Genomic DNA, 11047 nt, shown 5'->3' with positions numbered 1-11047 from the left:
TCGTCCCTCCTTTCTCTCCTTCACAGCACCATGAATGAGGGGAACAACCTTCCTGTGCCATACCCTTCTGCCTCCCAGCAGTCCACAGACCACGAACAGAAACCTCTGAGACCAGGGGCCAAAGAAACCATTCCTACTTCAAACTGCTTCTCTCAGGTCTTAGTCATGGCGATAGGAAGCCAGCTGGCTTCATCACTGCAGCCCAGGTTTCAGCTAGGACGGACAGAGCTGTCTGTTAGACCACTGCTACGGTGCCAGAGAGCTTGCCTGCATGTTCCTGGAAGCCCAGGCTGGGGGGGGTAGCCTGGGGTAGCTGTTCTAGAACGTGCATCTCATAGCATGGACCTCTGTTTTACTCCAGAGTGCATTTCCACACCAGCCATGATCTAGACAACTTATTTTTGATTCCATAATATTTTTTGGGGAAAAAAGCCACAGGACACAGAGGAGTCTCATCTCAGGTCTGTGGGTGACCTCCACTATCTACTCCAGCCAGCTCCCTTCACCTTCAGCGAGCCTAGACGCAGATGACTGTCACCAAAGCCAAGGTCTTCTGGGCCATTTGATGGTAGCCTCCCTAATCTCCTTGGTGATCCCAGAAAAGAGCAATTGGCAGATGTGACACTAGATGCTGACGCTGGCCTGAGTGTGTGGCATTCAGGTGACTTTCCTGGAGAACTGGGGGCTCTTAAAAAAAAATATATATATATACATATATATATTCATAGCATACTTACTGTGTGTGCGTGTGTATGCGTGTACGTGTGTGTGTACATGTGTGTGTACGTGTGTGTGTACGTGTGTGTGTACATGTGTGTGTGTATGCGTGTATGCGTGTACGCGCGTGTGTATGTGTGTACGTGTGTGTGTGTACGTGTGTGTGTGTGTGTCAGTCAGCACGGTCTATTCTCTGCTTTCACCATTGTGGGACCTGGGGATTGAATTCATGTTGCCAGGCTTGGCAGCAAGTAACTTAACCCACAAGGCCATCTCACCAATCCCAAAGGTTCTGGGGACCTTTGGGACATTTTGCCACTCTGGATGAGGAGCCAAGAGGTCAATGCTTCTCCATCTCTTCCTGGCTGTCTCTGAGAGCGTGTGTCCTTGCCACACTCCGCTTGGACTCCGCTTGGGTACCTGGCTTTGTGACTCCAATTATCCCCTGCTGCTCATCACTATCAGCCAGAGACTGGAGAGACACAGGCGACCGTCACTTCCTGAAAATGAGGCTTAAAGTGGTCAACAGGTCAGTTCAGAGTGGCCTCCATGGGTACAGGACACTGTGTCCACCCAGGCCGGCTGACTGTGGCTTGGTCTGCCTCCCTCATGTGGTCCTTCTGATTATACCACTGCGAGGAGACAGGGATGCAGTTAGAGTCCATTCACCTCCCGTGCTGCGAGGTCCCCTCAATCATAGGCTCCTGCAATTTTCCGAGCTGTCGGCTCCCCACTTGGCGGGGTTTGCCTGCTGAGCCCTGTGGAGAGGAAATGAGCCTCAGGGACCCTGAGACCAGTGACTGCCTCAGCTTGCTTTTGATTAAAGCAAACCTGGGTGTGAGCTGGGTTAGCAGGCTTGGTCCTCATTACCGTGACTGAAAAGGCCCTGCTTGCCTGTGCGGTGAGTGATATTGAAACAAGGCCTCTGCTGTCCACCAGGGCCAGAACCCTTGTCAAGCCCGGGCTGGCTTTCCCTCCTCTAACTCTGTTCCCTGTGACAGAATTATGATCGCAACTGTGGCAATAGTGGTAATAGCTGTTATCATTGGCTGAGTGCCTGCTGCATATTTGAAATGGTGTCTGTTAAGTTGTATATATTGAATGATGTAGGCATATGCTTATATATATTACAAAGTGTAATTACAGAAATAGAAATATGTAAAGATTAGGTTATTGACTTATCTGCAATACCTTCATTTTTTGGTTTGTTTGTTTTCTTCTGTGTGTGTGTGTGTGCGCGCACACGTGTTTCAAGACAGAGTTTCTCTGTGTAGCTTTGGAGCCTGTCCTGAAACTCACTCTGTAGACCAGGCTGGCCTTGAACTCACAGAGATTCACCTGCCTCTGCCTTCCAAGTGCTGGGATTATAGGCATGTGCCACCACTGCCTGGCCAATACCTTCATTCTTTAGAGGCTAAACTGGTCTCAGAGAGGTTGAATGACATGCCTGGCATCACACAACCAAGAAGGGGGGAGCTGAGACCAACTCCCTGATGCTTGATGTCAGAGCCCCTGCCTCACCTTGAAGCCCCTGCTTCACCTTGAAGCCCCTGCCTTGAGTTCCCATTCCTCTTTCTCGGAGTACCTCTGTGCTTCTCTGGCTCCAGCTACTTTATCTCACTTCCCAAAAGAGACAGAAACCGAGCCACCACTCTCCATGATTTGGGGTGTGACTCCATGGTGAGGCGCTTGCTCGCAGACCAAGTTCCCAGATTGCATCACCAACAGTACAAATCCATCACTTGGTTGATCACACTTGATGAATTCACCGGCCCTGTTAGTGCTTCCTATCGGAGTCCTTCTCATTAAGAAAAAATTAAATTACAGCCGGGTGGTGCAGGTGCACACCTTTAACCCCAGTACTTGAGAGGCAGAGGTGGATCTCTGTGAGTTTGAAGTCAACCTGGTCTACAAGAGCTAGTTCCAGGACAGCCAGGGCTGTAACACAGAGAAGCCCTGTCTTGAAAAATCAAAAAAGAAAAAAAATAAATTACATTTGTTTGTTTGTATGTTTGTGCATGCCACAGCACCGCATATAGTGGGGGCGGGGGTCAGAGGACAATTTGCAGGAATTGGTTCTCTTCTACAATGTGGATTCCGAGGATCAGACTCAGGCCCTCAAAACCTGGATGGGAACACCGTTGGCCATTGAGCCATCTCAGAGTCTGCTCCTTTCATCCTTTTTAGGATGCTCCTGTCCTCAGCCATGTACCCAATGGGTCACCTGATGGCAGCCTCGTGCCCTGGTTTTTGCTGCCATTTCAGACACCTGTTTTCCTCATGGGGCTGGATTGACTCTGTGCTCTGCTCAGCATTGGGAGACAACCTTGCCAAGAATGTGATTCTCAGAGCTGACAGGTGACGATGGTGACATCACCGCTCTGTCTCGTGGAGAGCCGTAACTAATCCAGGGCCCCACTAGGCTCTCTGGAATTTCTCTGATAGGGTGGGAGTTGGGTGTGTCTCAGAGACCCTTGTCTCTACTGTCATGGGGGACACATGGACATGCGGCTAAAGGAGTAACTGACCGTGAAGCCTGAAGGTCAGTAGCCACGTTTGCAAGGCAGAATGGAGGAGGAGACCCAGGCCACTGCTTTGCAGTTGGTTTCTACAGCAGCCCAGCTCCTGGGCAACCTTAGCTATACCTGGCCCAGAGAGATTAGCTAGGATGGGTTCAAGGGTTAGAATTGACTCACAGAATGCCCAGTATATGGAACAGTTCCTTCCATATGAGCTAGGGTCATTTTGCAAGTTCATCAAGGAAACTCAACAAAGTGCTGGGAATAGAGAATAGATTTGATCACCATAACTCCTTCCCCACCCCCACCCCCAGCTCCCCATGCACACTAATGATCGATATATTTTTAATTGGGAGTCATGCCTGGCTAGTCAGGTCTCAGAAACCCTTTGAGCTGAGTGGCTCAGGTAACTCTGATCCTTGGACTCACCTGCTGGCTCCCTAGTTACCTGATCTTTCCAAGCTTGCCAATTCCCTTCTTCTCTGTGTGAGCCCAGGGTAGCCCGTCATCTTGCATACAGGACTCCTGGGATCCATTTGCTCCTGGGCAGTAAGTACTTTCCTGCTGGGGCCTTGGGTCTGGAGGTCCGTTAGGGTCTCTGGAGGAGCAGGCAGAGAGTTCCATGGGATAACCCTTCCCTCTTTCCATATCCAGCCTCTTGGCTCCTGAAGTGTCTGAGGGGAGGCCTCATGGCAGCTGAGTGTGAGTGGAGAGGGTCCCACCCTGGACTTCCAGCAACGCAAGTCTCGGTGGAGGAACTCTGCACACAGCCAGATGGTACATTGTGCAGACAGTACCTTTCGTGGGGCTCACTGCTTGGGGGCTTTGAGCTCTCCAAGTGTTGCTCTGGAGATTATAGTCAAGCTGCTACCTTGCAACCTGGAGGGATCCCACTTTGGCTTCCTCACCTCTTGCCTCATCTCTGCCATGGCTGCAGGTCTGTTACTTCTGTCTGATGCCGCTGGAACAGAAGGCATCCAACAGGTGACATACAACCTCCATTTTCTTCTTCCCACACATGCATTGGGTCCAGGAAGTTATGGGAGGTTCCCTGGCCTCTGGTACCCAGTTCAGCATCCTTCCCCACACTAGGGTCCAGGCAGCTAATAATAACTGGAGTAAGTATCTGACTGGTCCCCATGAGTTCGGAGACCCAGGCCTGTCACAAGTATACATGTGCTTAGCCACTGAGCCTCCCCCTCCCCATAGGACCCCCCCATACTGAGCCTCCCCTCACCCCACCCCCACTTGCTTCCAGTGCTTAGCTCCATGTTAAGGGTTAGCTTCCTCTCTGTCACTTTTAGACAGTCTCTCCTCATGGTGGCAACAAGGCTGCTGAAGCCCAGCATCATATCTTCCAGGTCGGTGTGTAAGATAAGACACCCAGATCCACAGATATTTGTTGCCAGGAGGCTAGAAAGAACTGACAAGCTGGTCTGGGTCAGGAGTTCAGCTTTGTCATCCACATGAGCTGAGAGTGACCACCCTGGGGCCCTCCGCACAGGGCCCAACTCCATGTTCTCAGGACTATCGGGTCTTCAGAAGGTCAGTGGTCCCATAAGTCTCCAGGGTCTCCTCTGGTTTCTTGCAAACCCACCTTCTCTTGGGATGGGGGAGCAGCCCAGCCTCCTAGGCTGCTGTGCATGCTCTCGTGGAGAGGGATTTCATAGTCAGGGCCCCTGTCTGCCGGTTACCTCTATTATCCCCCAGCCCTACCTGACCTGAAGACCCCAGCACCTCCCTCTGAGCCCTGGAGCCCCGTGCTACAGTCCAGGGCTGCAATCTCTGCAGTGTGCACGCGTGCTGCAGTCTCTGCAGTGAGCACACACGCTGCGGTCTCTGCAGTGAGCATGTGTGCTCTGCACAACTTCCTTTCTATTCAGTCCACCATCTTTGGGCAGAAGGCTACCATGGAGCCTCCTGCATGCCAGGTGGAGTCACCTTTGGAATGTGCGTTCTCATTGGGGCCTGTGGAGATTTTTTGAAGGGGTGGAAGAGCCCCTCTGGAGCGGGTTTGCCTCAGCAGGGGCAGTTGATGGATGGGAAACACAGTGACTCAGAGAGTTACAATGACTCACCTAGAGTCACACAGCACAGAGATGACAGGAACATGGCTGGAGCAGAGGAAGCCTGTGGGGACGTCTCTGGCTTCTGAGGCTGCGCAGCTAAGAAGAGGTGAGGTTAGAGCCCAGGCCAGCTGGAGTGAAGCCTCAGGCTCCTGCTCACACTTGGCCCCCGTGAGTCTGGTTCTGTTTGCAGCAGCTGGCAGCCAGCTACAAGCAAGCCAAGGGCTCGTTTCTCCAGACACAGAATGTTCCAGGTCCCCTGCACCCATGACTAAGTACTGGCAATGTTCTTTCCTTCCTGGCTGGTTCTGCCTGATATGCCCTGAGCAAGAAGAAAGCAGTCTAGATCCTTCCACTGGACATGAGGTATTGTTCCTGCTCCCAGTGAGTCACTCCAACAGAAAGCTGCTGTATCAGCCGGGCGGTGGTGGCGCACGCCTTTAGTCCCAGCACTCGGGAGGCAGAGGTGAGCGGATCTCTGTGAGTTCGAGACCAGCCTGGTCTACAAGAGCTAGCTCCAGGACAGGCTCTAAAGCTGCAGAGAAACCCTGTCTCGAAAAACCAAAAAAAAAAAAAAAAAGAAAGAAAGAAAGCTGCTGTGTCATGGTGTGTGGATTAGCCAGGACCTCCCGCCTCCTTCAGCTCATGCTACCACTGAACCCCAGACTAGAACATTCTCCTTCACTCCTCTTGCCCCTGTTTCTCACCTCATCTCTGCCCCTTGCATTTCCCCAGCCAGATGTCACCGTCCTCCCGTGACTGGGCCTGTGCTCACCTCTCTGAGTGTCTCAGGCTGTGAATGGTGAGTCTGGATTTTGTGTTGACAGCTGTTTACACCAGGCTCAAGGTCCTCTGAGCAAACCCACACCCCTTCCTTGAGCTGCTCCGCTCCCGTTTGATAGACAGCTGTCGTCATTCGCGTGCAAACCCAGGAGCGCAGGGTAAGCAATGACCCTCAGCACTAGGCGTGCACACCTGAGAGCCTGGAAGCACCGTGCGCTCAACAATGGACTGTGATTGTAAATACTGTGCTGCTCAAAGGCTCAGATATACAAACCGAATCATTTAAATAACAAACTTAGTTCTTGCTTGGGGCTGAAGAGTCCAAGCTTTGGTGAAAAGGGAAGCGAACTGGGTCAGTGATAAATAGACTCTCATAAAGAGGCCGTTTAGACCCTAAAGTGGGTCAGGGCTCAACCCTGTGCAAATTAGCTACTGTTTATTTTAGCAGCTTCTCTCTGGTGCATGTGGCTGCGCTGCTGGAGACTTAACTCATTTGAGGATTGCACTTCAGTAGAATATCAAAGTTCCTTTTCTAAAAATAGCTTTCCTGGGCTGGTGCCATGGTTCAGTGGGTAAAGGCACTTGTTATGAGGTCTGAAGACCCAAGTTCAATTCCTGTACCCACAGGTCAGAGAGAACTGACCTGCAGGTTGTCCTCTGACTTCCAGCTGTGGTACCCACATACCTTCACACACACACACACACACACACACACGTACACATACACACATGCGCACACATACACACATGTGCACACACATGCACAAACACACATGCACAGGCATACACTTAATGTAATTTAATTCTTTTTTGAGACAGACTTTCTCTGTGTAACTTTGGAGCTTGTCTTGGCACTCTCTATGTAGACCAGGCTGGCCTCATAGAGATCTACCTACCTCTGCCTCCCAAGTGCTGAGACTAAAGAAATATGCCACCACTGTCCGACTGTAATTTAATTTTAAGAAAAGTTTTTAGGCCTGGAGAGGTGACTCAGTGATTAAGAGCACTGACTGTTCTTGCAGAGGACATGGGCTCAGTTCCCAGCACTCACACGGTGGCTCAGAACAATATATAACTCTAGTTCTAGGAGACTGGACTTCTTGGGCACCAGAAACGCACGTGGTACACAGACTTTCACACAGGCAAAACATTAATACATGTTTTACAAAAAGTCTTCTAGGGACTGGAGAGATGGCTCAGCAGTTAAGAGCACTTGCTTCTCTTCTAGAAGACCTGAGTTTGGTTCCCGGCACCCATGTTTGGCAGCTTATAACCTCCTGTGATTCCATTCAAGGGGAACTGAGGCGCCCTCTGTTGGCCTCCAAGGGCACCTGCACACACATACACAGACACAGACGAAAGACATACACATCCTCTCTCTCCCCTCTTTCCCTCCCCCCTTACAACGGTGGTGGCATGTATCTCCTCACCTCCAAGCCTAAACTTAGACTTCTAGCTCTTTGTAGAAAAAGCTTACCAACACCTTCTGAAACCTCAGGTTTCCCACCTGCTTGGTGTGAGCAACAGAGAACAGAGAGACCTCTCTTGGGGCTACTGCTAGATGGCGTGAGATCGCCTGCCTGTGGCGAGCACCCTGAACACAGTCCTGCTCATGCCTGCAGCTCTCTCTTACCCCTAATTTGTCCCTGCATCTGACCACCACTGTCCAGCTCCTTGCTATGGATGAGCATAAACCAATGTGTGCAATGATGCTCCCACAGCACCGTGGACCGACGTACTCCAGAGAACTCAGGCTGGCTCACAGGCTGTCACCCTGACGGGGAGGACAGTGGGCTTTGGTGCTTGGATTTGAGTACCATTTCCCACACTCTGCAGCTGGCACTGGGCATACTTCATGACTGTGTCATGCCTCAGTTTCTCCATCTACAGAACAGGCAGTACCTGCTGCACAGGATTACATCAAGCCCGGTGCCTGACATGAAGGGTGGAGGCTGCAGGGCACACTGAGCCCCCTACGTGCAGGCGTACTAGTGGTAAGGTTTAATTCAGAAATCAGACATGGTAAGAGTCTAACACCCTTCACAACAGAACACACATGACACTACGCTGCAATTAGAGCGGCTAGAAATGATTTTTGGAATGTTCTGTGCAATATTTTTGGACTCACGGCAATAGTTGGCCCTCTGTGAGTGTTGCTTTATGACTTGAACCCCGGAGTGTCCAATCTGATTCTTGCCCAGCAGGTAGTGGGATAGAACCCATTCTCACCCTTTTGGCCAGCTCCCATTGTCACGGTCAACATGGACTGGACTTCTGTGAGTGCCCTGTGGCTCTGTGCCCCATGTAGATGGGCATGGGACACAGACTTGGGAGGGAACAATCAAGGCCAATTGCGGATCTCCTCCACTGCAGGTGTCATTGGCAGGGCAGAGTCCTCTGCTTTTTTGAGAAGGTCCTGGAGGAGGCAGTCCCAACTGCCACTGGCCCCTGTGCCCTATGCAGATGGCTGTGCTGGGGACAATGTGAGGCAGGCTCCAGTTGGGGACGCAGAGGCAAGGCTGGCAGTCAGAGCAGCTTTCTTCATGCCACTTAGCTTGGGCGGAGAAGGCATGACAGATGAGCTGCCATCCTGGAGAGCCAGCTCTGAACGGCCCACAAATAGTTTTTATAGAACCAGGCACTCACTCAGCGGGGCCGCTGTGTGTTTACCGACATTTTAAACACGTGTCTTCCACCAGCCTATAAAGCCACAATTAGCCGGAGCCTAATTTATGAGCACGAGCTGTGGCTGGGGGAGAGCTGGTGCTGTCCTGGCTCCCTGTGAGTGGCTGGGGGCTGGGGGGAGATGGTGCTGTCCTGGCTCGCTGTGAGTGGCTGGGGGCTGGGGAGAGATGGTGGAGGGAGGCCCTTGGGTGTCTCCAGAGCAGAAGGGGTGCAGAGGGTACCCTAGTGCAGAGGTGCCCCCTCAGCAAAGCATGTCTTAGTTCTCAGATCCTCAAGACAGCTCCCGGGGTCACCCCTGATGTTCCTCCCAAATTGTAAGTGAGGAAGTCGAGACTCAGCGATGTTAAGTGACTTGGATGCGGGTCACACAGCCTGTAGGATTTGTGCTGTCTTGCAGTTCTTGGTACCGTTAGGGACTCTGAGAGCTGACAGTCCCGTCCAGGCTTACCAGTCATGACCGTGGAGCCACTGGGGAGCAACTCACCCTCTCTCCACTGTGGCTTCCTATCTCGTTAAGATGACGATGGCCAGAGAACCTATGTCCTTAGGCAAAGAGTTGGGAAGAAGGCCTCAGCCACAACCTGGTGGGCTTAGAACTGTGAAGGGGATTGGCTCCTAGCTCTGGAGGTCAGAGGTCTGAAGTGGTTGCTCAGGAGGCTCAGGGTGGGGGAAAGGGGAGGCGGGCTCTGGTTCTGGGGGTACCTGTCCATCCCTGGTCCTCTGTGACCATCTCGAGTTCTATCCATCTTCATCTGTGTCTCCCTGAATTTTTGATCCTCTCTGTCTCCTGGAAGGACATATGTCACTTGGCATGGTTAACACAGAATGCTGTCAGAATGCTTAATTATGGGCCAAAGAGATGGCTCAGGTGGTTTGAGTTTGATCCCTAGAACCCATGTTTTAACAAATCTTGGCTCCATGGTGGGTGCTTGTAACCCCAGTGCTGGGGAGGTAGAGATAGCAACATCTCGGGCTCGCTGGCCAACCAGCATGGCAGTGTTCTGTGAGCTCCTTGTTCTGTAAGAGAGCTTATCTCAGGAACTAAGGTGGGGGGCGATGGAAGAAGACACACAGTGTCAACCTTCAGCCTTCACTTGCATACGTGTGCACACTCCAAATGCTTAGTTGTGTCCCCAATTTTCCAAATTCATTATATTCACAATCTCAGAATGGCCATGTCTTTGGGGACCTCCAACTGCTGCACTTGTGATAAGGGCTCCAGCAGTGTGGTTCCTGCTATCCGCGAGGGCCAATGAGGAGTCTGTAGAGTTGCCCCCCATCTCGCTCTTCCTGCAGAGCACACATCCGGCTCTGCTCTGCGTCTCCATCTCTGGGTCATGAGGCTGAAGACTTGCAGACTCCTGGTCACAGGTACCGATGCTTGGTTCCTCCCCATGGGTACTGATGATGACAGCAGCTTGTACCGTGTGAGGTGATGGCTGGCGTGAGCTGCTTGGCTCTCAGGAAGCTCCTAGATCCCTAAGTGCTGATGGAGGGGTGATTGTGGAAATGTACCTCAGCTTCTGCTGTGGATGCCCCTGGGAAGTTGTGAGGAGGCTGTTGGAGGTTCCCCAAACCCAGGGCAAGACACAATAGCCTTGGACTCCCGAGACTTGGGTGGGAAAGTCCCCCACCTTCCCGGGCCTGTCTTTCCTTGTGGGTATCAGGATGGGATCAACACAGTGGACACAGGCATCAAGTCTTTTGTTCTTAAAGTGAACGTTGGTTAGCTGTTAGCCGTCTCAGTCACAGAGCTCAGAAAATGAACTAGAAGCAGAGTGACTCAAGAGTCTCTCTTGTCCCCATCACCCAGTGACAATCATCGTCAGTGAGCTAAGGAATTCTATCCCCTAGCTTTTGTTTAGTTTTGGTTTTTTGGAGAGATAGCCTCAGGTAGCCCAGGTTGGCCTTGAGCTCACCCAGTTGCTGAGGATGACCTTGAACTTCTGACTTCCTGTCTCTACTTTCTAAGTGCTGGGGTGGCAGGTGGGCACCCAGGCATTGGCTCTCCTTTGCTGTGTGTCGTTTCATTCACTGGGTCGACACTGCTGCTTTCATTTTGAATCTTGCTTTCTTCTCATTTGCTCTGCTAACCTGTTTCCCCACTCAAGGAAAGAATCTTCACAGACGCCATTTCTAAAGGCCAGATCGCAGTTCGCACGGTGAATGTGGAGCTGTCACTTAAGTCGTCAGTATTGTTGGACATCTTGGTCTTTTCTAGGGTGGTGATCATGTTCAGAGCAGGCATGGGGAGTGGGTGAGAGCTGGGGGGAGCCA

The 11047-nt window shown here is 51.7% G+C and overlaps 1 long non-coding RNA gene across 1 annotated transcript; it reads right to left on the bottom strand.

Moving 5' to 3' along the window:
* Nucleotides 1-3693: 3693 nt before the first annotated feature.
* LOC119818043 lies at nucleotides 3694-6078 on the bottom strand. The gene is made up of 4 exons (XR_005285983.1): nucleotides 6010-6078; nucleotides 5315-5401; nucleotides 4145-4197; nucleotides 3694-3834 (listed from the first exon to the last, which is right to left on the bottom strand). It is a non-coding gene; the product is annotated as an uncharacterized LOC119818043 (long non-coding RNA).
* Between the last annotated feature and the right edge of the window lie 4969 nt (nucleotides 6079-11047).

The sequence above is a fragment of the Arvicola amphibius genome, chromosome 6 (assembly GCF_903992535.2).
Source record: "Arvicola amphibius chromosome 6, mArvAmp1.2, whole genome shotgun sequence".
NCBI lineage: Eukaryota > Metazoa > Chordata > Mammalia > Rodentia > Cricetidae > Arvicola > Arvicola amphibius.
Note: the sequence above shows the minus strand (reverse complement) of the source record. Positions and strands in the feature narration are given on the sequence as shown.